General features: G+C 45.9%; 1 non-coding gene across 1 annotated transcript; it reads left to right on the plus strand.

The window, feature by feature from the left end:
• Positions 1-3,788: 3,788 nt before the first annotated feature.
• On the plus strand, positions 3,789-3,891 carry LOC147898256 (U6 spliceosomal RNA). Its single transcript, XR_015541617.1, has one exon. It is a non-coding gene; the product is annotated as a U6 spliceosomal RNA (small nuclear RNA).
• Positions 3,892-12,136: the final 8,245 nt, after the last annotated feature.

Consider the following 12,136-nt stretch of genomic DNA (forward strand, 5'->3'; position numbering starts at 1 on the left):
GAGGGGTTTCCCTTTTTCTTAGAGACTACAGTAGGGTTGAGATGGCACTTTCAGCCTCAACCTTGGTTTCTTTCCAGATCATTTTGAGTTTTTTGTTCCCTATTTTAGGAGGGTTTGCTCATGTACAACATGATGTATTTCTACTGTGAGCTTGCTCACGTAGGTATTTTTCATACTTAATAGAAGTCTTTTTCAAGGGGGGAAAATTTAGTTATCTTAGATGGATATGTTAATATTGACATTCTGGTAATTTAATTAGTTATCAAGATTGGTTTTGATTAGTTCTTCACAAGCAAAATGAGGACATGTTACAAGATGATCTAGTTTTTTTAAATGGTGACCATGGACCATGGATGCTAGTAGTTGTGGCATGAGAGATTCGGACATGTCAACTATGGCACTCTGACAGAGATGCAGAAGTCACACAGTGTGGATGGACTTCCACCGATTGCAAGCACTAACAAAGTCTAGAGAGCTTGCTTGAAGAACAAGTAACACTGGGAAAGATTCCCATAAAAGGCCACATCAAGGGTGAAGGAACCGTTGGAGTCGGTTTATTCTGACATAGGTGGGCCCATGTCAACAAACTCATTCGCAAGTTCAAGCTACTCTCTCTTATTGATTGATGATTTCAGTCGTATGACTTGGGTTTACTGGGAGTATAAATTGGTTCCCCAAGGTACAAAGTGCAATTTTTGGCTACCAAACTCCTTCCTCTATAAGAATCTTGTAACTCTTTGTCTACTAGAGACCAACGGTTGTAGGTCAACGATAAGTTTTAAAAGTTCCAAATGCACACCACATAATGGACACGAGGACTCTAGCATTCTTGTCCAGGAAATCTCAAGCTTTCAAGAAGTTTAAAGAATGGAAGACCAAGGTAAAAAAGGAGACAAGGAAGGATGCCAAACAGTATCAGAGGATGGTGGGCAGCTTGCTCTACCTTAGCAACACCAGGCCAAATATCTCCTATGCTATAGGGCTGCTCTATCAGTTCTCTGCCCAACCCAGGGAGAATCATTGGAGGTCAGGTTTAGGGGTATCACGATACTTGAAGGGTACATCCACCTATGGCATCACATATACCACAAGGGTGGAGTTGGGCGGATTCTGTGATTTTGATTGGGCAGGTGACGCAGATACCAGGCGATCAACCACGGGCTACGGTTTTTGTACTTGCATCAGGGGCCATCTCAGGGCTAAGCAAGAAACAACCCTCAGTTGCCCTTTCATCTACAAGAGTGGAGTACAGAGCTAGGTGCACGGCAGCATGCGAGACATTGTGGCTCAGATAGCTTCTGGAGGATATGGACGTGCTTCAGGAGGAGACGACGACTGTCATGTGCAACAACCAGAGTACATTGCCATCACAAAGAACCCCGTGTTCAATGCATGGACAAAGCACATTGAGGTCTATTACCACTCTGTTTGAGAGCTCATTATCGAGGGCATCATCAAGCTTATGTACTGCCCTACCACCGACAACCTATCAGATGTATCAGATGGTCTATATGAGGGCCTTCTTGGCATGTCTCTTGGTCCTGGTGCGGACTGAAGCCTGCTCTTTGCTGCTGTCGCATCCCTCGTGCTCGACCCTGCTCCCCATGGCTGAATCTGGCCCATGCCAGCTGCTTGTCGCTGGGTTGAAGCATGCCAGCTACTTGTAAGCAACGATACAATACCAATGTAGCAGGCACTAGCCACACTACTAACTCACCTGAAGCATGCTCATGTCATAAGCACTACTTTCAGTAGTGGAAGGCTTGCTTACATGTTGAGTTAACCGAAAGCTAGAAAGAGAGGAGCCCCCATGGGCTGCAAGTGCTTGCTACTGGGTTTGGGGCTTTTCGCTGCGGATGCTGTATACTCGATCTGCTGTCCGCTAGACAGTCGGCGGTCCCTTGTAGACCTACCTAGCAAGGCGAGATAGCCCTGATAGAGGCTGATCCACCCCCTTGACATGCTGCCTAAACTGGACAAGACGGGCCCAAATTCAGTGCTACTTGTCTGCTATCGCACTGCTTAGGGAGCAAGCTTGCTGCCTGCTTGTGTGGCAGCCACGGCTATAGATCCCTTTGGATGCTCCAAAACATCTCTATTAATTGGCTGACGCTGGGGCACATGGGATCCCAAACAAGGGCCTATACATGGGGCTTATAAACCCAACCTTTGCATGGGCCAAAGAGGGCGGTCTGTTGTCAAAACCACAGATCAGTCGGCATTTTGACAGAGCATAGGGTCTGTCAGTCAGCTGTTTTACAGACTGGCCAGTGTGTGATGATTCTGGGCGGACAGACGGAGTCCCTCTCATCTATACAGACCCCAATGATTCATGTGAGCACCATTGACCCTCCAGGAGCTAAGCTCAGTTTGAGGCAGCGATAGGAGCAGTGAACCAAATCACCGCTGAGCATCCAAGGGCAGCAGTTGGCTGCAGTATTAGGAAGTCTGACGGAGCATCAACAAGTTGAAAGGTTTTGACCTGTACCTTGAGAAATATCTGGCTGCACCACTGATGAATCTGAAGGGCATTACCACGAACTCATACTGGCCCTTCTCGTTATAATAGCCAGAGACAGCTGGACTCTTATCTTCAATGATGGAGATGGAGGGAGGTAGGCCTACCTTGGTCTCTTTGCGATTCCGAATCTGATGGCATCGACTCTTCAAGTCATTTGTTAAACCATCTTAGCTCCATTGAGCCATCCCAGAAATATAGTCCATCTTAGGCATCGAAAACTGACAATTGAGAGCGTGGTAGCCCTAGCACATCATGGCCTACTTTTTGTAGAGAAGGTGTGTATGGAGAATGGCTGGGCAATATGACCCTGCTGTAAGCAAGAGCAAGTCCTCTAACTGGATTTCCAACTCTTCCTCCGTGGCCTTTTGAGCCAATAAGCATATGCTTGCTGGGTAGCAAAGATCCCAAGAGAAGCTCAATTCGAGGGTTCTCTAGCGGTGATGGCCATAGGAACCAAAAGCCATGTCCATTGAACTTCAAAGTGGTGCCACCAGCGAGCATGTAGAACAATGTCCGTTGCTGCCTGTATGGGAGAGTCCGGCTATCTACCCAATTGGAGACCCCTTCAAAGTAGCTTCCGTCGCCTTCTTGTTGCTCTTGACAGAATCCTGCATTCCGGGTCAGGTCAGGTCCACCTTTTCTTTAGTGGAGTGTGAGCTGAGCTCTCTTGGCTGCACTGACAGAGATAAACTCTTGCATCAGCGAAGGTGAGGAGTTTCTGACCACGAACTTGTCCATGGAACATTGTATTACTGCATTGAACGGGCTGTTTACAATGGTGGAGAGGGGGCGGATCTGGTGTGGTACAGAGGGGCTGAAGTGAGGTGGCTTTGGGCTGCTGAAAGTCTAGTCTGATGCTTTGAATGGAAAAGGTGGCTTGCTTGGTGCGGACTCCTTGCTGGTGTCGCATCCCTGGTGCAAAAGCAGGAGATAAAAAGGGGAAAACGACGCATGTTGGGTGATTAATCTCCGTGTTTGGATGCGGAATATGCCAAAAGAAAATACGGAATTGAGCGTTCCATGCTATCTGTGCAAGAATCAATAGCGCAAGGTTGAAAGAGAAGTCGAAGAAGATGCAGCTGTCTGTGTGCTGACCCGTTTGTTGCATGCTTGTGGTCCGACGTTTCTGATGAACGCAAAAAAAAAAGACATGAAGAACTTGGCTGGTGCCGCCACGTGTACGAAGGAGCAAGCCCCTTTATCCCACATAGACTTGAGTCAGCGTGCAAACACGGTTTATAAGACCAGGAGACCCCGCCTCGCTCATGTCTCTTCGGAGACATCTGATAAAATTGGAACGATACAGAGAAGATTAGCATCGCCCCTGCGCAAGGATGACACGCACAAATCGAGAAATGGTCCAAATTTTTTTGATGTTTGACCGCCCTCCTCTCCGAGTTTTGGTGTGAACCTTAGTTTCTATTACGATAAAAGTAGTTGATTTTAGATAGATCTCTAACACATTATAGCAGTCCCTTCTAAGAAGCAGCGAGATTACTTCCGTTTTAGAGAAAATTTGCCGAACATGTCGGCTTATTATTTACAAAAAGAGCAAAATTACAACAAAGAAGGGCAGACTGCCCATGACAACACCATATATAGTTATAAAACTAGCCTAGAGCCATACTTAGATCCTTCACACACATTCCCACTTTGCTCATATTCAGTAGTAATACTGCATCCTATCTATATCCTACCCCCACCCCTACGTTAAGAACCAATTCACTCCTAACATTCCACATTGACAAAAAAAACTAGACTTGCATCCCCCTTAACCCCGACCTACCTTCCCATCTCATCAGTTTTCCACACCATTTCCAAGCATCAATCGGGCTCATACTTTCAAAGGGAACCAAGAGAATACCAAGTCATACCATAACATATTCGTCCACTTACCCACACTCTTGCTCTTAGCATGTTCCACAAACCACCCAAGACACCCTGCCGTCAAATACCCTAGGTATCCATTTAGCCTGCACGCCAAATTCTTTGTATCCTTCAGCAACTTCATAGCATCCCAAGGAACGTAATGCCACTTCCTATTGTTTCTATCCTCCATCCAAATAAAAGACCTTAGCATCCTCTCTTCTTCTTCTCTTCTTCTACCTCCAACCAATGCTCCTTTTTAAACCTCAAGATCGAAGCTAGTAATTGGTTGATGCAGACAACACATGTTCCACTATCAGCACCCTTGCACTTCCCGTGCCATGCTCTCATTTTTTTCCAAACCTTCTCTTTAAACCAATCGAACCTCTGTCTCCATCCCCAATGGCTCCCAAGTATCCAATTACCACACCTCTTTAAACCCAGTTGACAGGAGGCAGATCCGTCAGCCACTCAAGCAATGGCCCCGGATTGGACCTCAGCCCAAATATCTTCTCCGAACTACACACAGAACCTGAAATCCGACAAAAGTTTTGCAACACATCAAACGAATTCTTCACACTCCCCCTGCATTCCAAAGGCAAGGCCACCATATCATCTACAAAATAGCTGAGGACACTAATGACTCCCTGAAGGCAACATTACCCCTTTAATTTCTCCCAAAGCCACCCCTTTCTTAATCATATGCACAAGAGGAACTGTACAGATGGCAAACAACAAGGGTGCCAAGGGACACCCTTGCCCCATAGATCTTTTAAGCTCAAATCTTCCCACCATACCCCCATTTAGACAGAGTATTGCAGCAGCATTCCCAAATAATGCTCCCACCATCCTACAAAAACCCCCAACCTTTCCAATGCCACCCGAATGAAATCCCATTTTATTCTATCATAGGCTTGATCAAAGTCAAACCCCATCAAAATACATCTCTGCCTAGAGCCTGCAGAACCACAATAGCAACTTTTGGACAGTAGAGAACCTCCAGCCATTGAGGAGGAACCATTCGAACACCGCCGGTCCAAGAGATTAGAGGAGCAAACAAGGGCGTAGGAATACTTGGTCAACTATGCTTTGATGACAGAAGTGATTCGTTCTTATGAATCCAAGTGTCTTGAAGAGGCATAGGGCCATGATAGGTGGATGGAGACTATTCAGTCAGAGTTTCAGTCAGAGTATGGCTCCATAATGAAGAAAAACACTTGGGACCTTGTGGATCGACCACCAAAGCCCAAGGTAATCAGAACCAAGTGGGTGTATAAGATCAAGTGTACAAGTCTGACGGCACGTTGGATAAGTACAAGGCTCGGCTCGTGGCAAAAGGATCTGCACAGGTACATGGTTTTGATTATCAAGATACTTTTGCTCCCACAATTTGACTAACCACAATTCATAGTTTTTTGGCTTTAGCTACCCAGGGAAGTTGGCCCGTGTTTCAGATGGATGTGAAATCTAGTTTTTTGGCTTTAGCTGCCCCTGCCCAAGGAAGTTGGCCCGTGTTTTAGATGGATGTGAAATCCACCTTTGTGAATGGAGATCTCAAGGAGGAGGTATACGTGGAACAACCACCAGGTTTTGAGATCCCCGGTTCAGAAGGTAAAGTCTACAAACTGAAGAAGGCACTTTACGGGCTGAAACAGGCCCCACGAGCATGGTACCAGCGAACTGATGCCTACTTTCTACAAAACGGGTTCAGGAGGAGCTCATCTGATGCAAATTTGTATATCTTAGGAGAAGGAGGCAGGTGTATGATCGTGGTCCTTTATGTGGATGACCTTGTCATAATAGGGAACCATGAAGAGAAGATCTCGCAGATGAAGCATTTGCTAGGAAGAGAGTTTGAAATGATAGACCTCAGACTATTTCACAGCTGAAGTATGCTGGAGAGATACTGAAGGCATTTGGCATGGCTGAGTGCAAAACAGTTGGTACCCCTATGGAGGTTGACGTGAAGCTCTCAAGTGAGGATTCATCACCACTGGTGGATGAAGCGTAGTATAGAAGGCTTGTGGGCAGCTTGATCTACCTGTGCAACACACGGCTGGACATCAGTTTTGCGACTGGTGTACTAAGTAGGTTTTCCAATAAGCCCTAGGAGAACCATTGGAGGGCACGGATGCGGGTGCTGAAATACATTATGGCATCACCTATACCAAGGGCAACATCTTGACCGGATTCTTTGAGTTGGATTGGGCAGGAGACGTGGACAACAGATTAGTGACAAGGTAGTATTTCTCACTTAGATCTGGAGTTGTGTCATGGGTCAGGAAGAAGCAACCCACAGTTGCTCTTTCTTCTACGGAGGCTGAGTGTACAAATCTGCATGCTTTGCTTCTTGTGAAGCAGTGTGGTTGAGGAGGATTTCGGGGGACATGGGTGCAGTGCAGAACAAGCCTATGTAGTTATCATGTGACAATCAGAGTTGCATGGCGATTGCAAAGAACCCGGTGTTCCACGCTCGCCGAAAACACATTGAGATTCAATATCACTTTGTACGCAAGCTGATCATGGATGGAGAGGTCGACTTAGTGTACTGTTCAACTACAGAGAATGCTGCTGACATCTTCACAAAGGCTCTTGGAAGAGACTTGCTGGAGAGGCATCTTCATTGATTTGGCATTGGGCCGAAAAAGTAAGTTCACTTGCAGGTGGACATTGAGGGGGGGTGTTAGATATCAATGCTCCACTCTCATGTAACTATGCGGGAACCAGCTAACTCTACTTGTAAGCTCCCCATATGAGGAGAAGGCATTTAAGTAGCTCGGTTATCCGGTAGGTCCTGGTTTGGACACCAGATGGGGGCCATGTGTGGCCTAATGGCTGGACGGCTTCAGATAGAGTTGGCACACTGCCAACTAGGCTACATGCAAGTGTGGGAAGGCATCCCTTGACTGACCGCACTGAGGGTAGATAGAGCATTTCTCAGGGTAGCCCACTCTCAGGTTGCGGGGCTCGTTTGGAGCCTCAAATATCCCGGATGGCTATGGGCTGAACGGAGACCGTAGGTTAGTTGCTCTGTTTTGTGCACCGGTTCTATCGTATGGTCGGTGGACCGACCCCCAATTGACCGTTTTAGGCGGACTGGGTTGGCCACCCAATTGAGCCTAACTGACTATGACTGGTGGCTATTGAAGAGCAAGCCCATGAAGCCCATTTTATCAATGGCTACAGCAACCCTGATTCCTTAGCATCCAGCCTCCATCTTCTACTATTGCCGGTACACCATCGAAGCTTCTTTCACAGGAGTGCACGGTTGGGAGGTAGTGCCATCTATTGTATCAATTCTACAGTAATTAAATTTTGGATTCTCCATACTATCTTGTTTTCTCTCTTGCGTATGAGATCCTGTTATCTATTCAGCATAGACGTTGTATTATTTTCTTACATTACCTCCAAATTGAACAGTCTAAAGCTGGAGGGTGCAATTGAAGCTGAAGAGAAAAGATTTGAGAGGGCTTTTAAAGGCAAATGGAAGCTCTTATTGAGGACTACTTCCAGCAAAGAGGAATGGTGAAATTTTGTGTGGCATTTTCTAGGGCAGAAGCTTGAAAGTTGACTGGTTTTTTTCTAATTTCTCCTACATATATGGACCAAATGGGCTAAAACTTGAACAGCAAGTAGCTAATAAGGACGCCCAACTACGACTTTTATGTAATTATCTCCCAACGGGTCGAATTTTGAGCAAGATTGGCAAGCAAAGAATGAAGCAGCACGATAGCTCAGAGTAAAATTCTGTCAATCCTAATAGTGAAGAGGTGTGCCCTAGTGTGGGGAAGTTGGAGCTAAAAGAATTTTCAAAGTTAACGGTTGGATCTGGAGAAATTGATGCTACAAGATTCGGGCAGAATTGGGAAAGACGGGATAGATATGGAAGAAGGTTGACAAAGATGATGAGGTGGTAGACTAGGAGTCTAAAAGCTCAAGGAGGATCACAGCTCTGATACCACATGTTGCAACATGGGGAAGAATAGATGCATTGTGGAAAGAGGAGTGAGAACACAAAAGATATTGAAATGGGTGTTCTTTTGATTTTGAGAGGGAAGTCCCTCTTTTATAGAAATGGAGAGAAGGTGTCCTAAATCCATGGCACCTCTCCTACATCAAAGGAAATCAATCCCTACATCATAGGGATTCCTAAATCTAAGGCACCTCCCCATGCCTTTGCACTACATCACCACTTATGCCATGTCCTACGGCACTAAGTGTGCCTCTTCTACACACACACAGACAACCATATGACTGCTAGTGGATGCACACATGCACCTAGCAAGCCCTTGATCACACATATCCCAACAAAGAAGTGGTCCTCATGGAGGCGCATTGCAGAGTGGTAGGTGGTCACTTTGCAGGAGCGATTATGGCCAAGAAGGTGTCGCAAGTAGAGTTGTGGTGGCTGACACTACAAAAGGATGCCCGCCGGTTCACTATGCGGTGCGATCTATGTCAACGGTTGGGACAGCCTTCGGATTGATACTTCATACTGATGCAACCAATGCTCCGTTTGGGCCCTTTTTAGAAATGGGGATTGGACTTCATAGGTCCTTTCAAGCTTGTAGCTCTACGAACTTGGAACTGCTATGTGTTGGCAGCGATAGATTATTGTACAAAGTGGGTGGAAGCATGGGCATAATGGGACAACACCACACGCTCCATAGCCAAGTGCTCTATTGGTTCGATTGTCCGTTTGAGCTGGTGAGCAATAGTGGGAAGCATTTTGTGGCTCAAGTGGTAAGGGAAATAACGACTTTCTACATGGTCATTCACAAAAAATCGTCGTCTTATTATCCACAAGTGAATGACCAGGCAAAGTCTTCCAATAAAGCACTTCAAGCGGATTACCACATTACTGGTGATACAGATTGGGATGAGCATCTGCTTGCTGTAGTTTGGGCATACTGCATGTCGTTTAGAGTCGCCACTGGACACCATTCAAGTTGGCATTTATGGTGGAGGCCATTACACCAATGGAATATGTTGTGCCAAGCCTCCGCATTGTAGTTGCGGATAGGTTGCTTCTGCAAGACTCCATGGAATTCCGGCTCGATGTTCTCAAACAATTGGAGGAAGATAGAATGAAGGGCTATTACTTGACTCAGATAGTTCAAGCTCAAAGGAAGAGACGAGTAGACCTGGTGTCAAAGAATAAATTTTTTACAAAGGGGCAACTGGTCTTGCTCTATTACGATCACATGGGCCGCCTACCGGGGAAGCCAAAGATGCAATGGTTAGGTCCCTTTTGGATTTTTGAGTACTAAGGATCGATGTCATTTTATTCGGTGGATTTGCAGGGGCGGGTGTTATCGTGACAATGAACGGATTTTGATTGTGGGGGTATTATCATGAAGGCCATAGTAAATGCCCATTCCCAATCACATGCAAAGTACTCATTCCATGAATCGGGGTAGGTGCATAGTATCCAATGGTGGGATCATGCACTCCTTGTGGTGATGAGCATATATTTACTGATGGGATCTTGAGTTAAAGAGCAGCTGCCATGCATTTACTGTAAGAAAACAATACAACGTCTATGCTCAACAGATAATAGGATCTCGTATGCAAGAGAGAAAAGCAGATAGTATGGAGAATCAAAAATTTGATTATTGTAAAACTGATACAATAGATGGCACTGCCTCCCAGCCGTGTGTTCCTGTGTGAGAAGCTTTGATGGTGTGCTTTGCTGGAAACAGTAGAGGACAGAGGCTGGATGCTAAGGAATCAGGGTTGCTATAGCCAGTGATGAGTATGGGCTTCACGGGCTTGCTCTTATATAGCCATGAGTTGTAGTCAATTAGACCCAATTGGGAGACCGACCCAGTCTGCCCAAAATGGGCAACTAGAGGTAGGCCACCGACCACATGTTAGAACCATGGTATAGAATAGAGCAACTAACCTATGGTCTTTGTTTGGCCCAGAGCCATCCGAGATCATCTGGGACTCCAAACGAGCCTCGCAACCCGAGAGTGGTGGGCTGCCTCGGGAAATGCTCCATCTACCCTCAGTGCGGTCAGTCATGGGATGCCTTCCCGCACTTGCATGTAGCCTAGTTGGTAGTGTGCCACCTCTCTCCTAGCAGCTTCCAACATGAATGGGCAAATGACATTTCCTTTGGAAGCTCCTCCAAGGCTAAAAATGAATAGATCCCATGGTCCATGAGAGAATGGTGAGGACTATTTGCAAACCCAAGATTCATTTCTATTCCATGATGGCTAATGAACACTTCATGAGTGCCCACAAAAGTATCCAAAGGTGTATTGGACATTTTTTCTTAGGTTGCCATGCAAAAATGTGGCAAATCAATGCAAATGCTTGGTAAACCCTTTCGAGAAGAGGATGTGTGTGTAGATTCCCTCGGAGTAGAGAAGCAATCAACTAGATTGAGGCAAGAAATTCAAAGAATCCAGTGCCAACTGCCCATACATATGCTAGTGGGTCAATCACTGCAGCTTCTCAAAAGTGAGGCTATTGATCATGAGAAGTTTCTTGGATAAGAGGATGGTTGATGATCATTGCAGCTTCTCGGAAGAGAGCAGTTGGCTAGAAGACCCGAAGGGGGGGTACTATGTAAACACTCCATACAGCACTTGTGATCATGGGGTATTACAAAAACCCCTTACCTAAGGATTTTTATAACCTATATACACCCCTTTTGTAAATTTTGAGGTGATTAAAGTATCCCTTATGTATGAAAGTTCACTTTTTGAGTTAAAAAACCCTTATGTCTGTATATATTTTGTAACTCCATAAAATATAAAACCCCTTCTTTTGATTGCACGTGCTATCTTACATATTTCATAGTGACCTCCTCGAGCTAGAAGACAAACACGCTTTCATGATGCCATGATACACGTTCATGCCTTGTGCATTTGACTTGTAGTACTCTATATTGAGCAGTTTCTCGAAAGAGGGTGTTGTCTCTATGCAACATGGACTTAGGTAGCACATAATGTGTGTGTAGAGAAGCGGCAAAGCTTCGTTTGTACTTGCATAAGGCTAGGAACAATCCCTCTTCGGAATCCAACTTGCATGTTCTACATGCAGTTTCTACATGCAAGTCCTACATGCATGTACTACATGCAAGTCCTACATGTGAGTTCTATATGCAACTCCTACATGCAACATGCAACTCCTACATGGAACATGCAACTTGCAACTCCTACATGCAACTTCTAGATGCAAGTTCTACATGTAGAGAGAGAATGTCTTACAATTCCTACATGTAGAGAGAAAAGTTCTCCAACTTGTATAAATACCCCATAATGGAATGAAGCCCACACTCTTTGGGGCATTGTGTTGAGTTTTACTTTGGTATTATAAGCAATTGTCTTTAAGTGTCCATGCTTCCTTGCACTCCACATCCAAAAGCATGTCCTATACTTGCAACTCCTCCTCCCCTCTCCTCCAACCTTGCAAGCTCCCTCTCCTCCAGCCTTGCAACCTCCCTCTCCTCCTGCCTCCTCCTCCTCCTCCCTCCTCCTCCTCCTCTCCTCCCTCCTCCTCCTCCCTTCTCCTCCTCCTCTCCTCCTCCTCCTCTCCTCCCTCCTCCTCCTCCCTTCTCCACCCTCTCCTCCTCCCTTCTCCTCCCTCCTCCTCCTCCCTTCTCCACCCTCTCATCCTCCCTTCTGCTCTTACACCTTCTTTCTTTCCCTCTCCTATGCTCCCCCTAAACCCTTAGTCCCTCAACCCTTGAGCTTCATGATCTATAAGGGAGACGAGTTCTCTGCCATATACTATACC

The sequence above is a fragment of the Dipteris shenzhenensis genome, chromosome 9 (assembly GCF_047967505.1).
Source record: "Dipteris shenzhenensis isolate YYH24624 ecotype China chromosome 9, Dip_SZ_1.0, whole genome shotgun sequence".
Classification (NCBI taxonomy): domain Eukaryota; kingdom Viridiplantae; phylum Streptophyta; class Polypodiopsida; order Gleicheniales; family Dipteridaceae; genus Dipteris; species Dipteris shenzhenensis.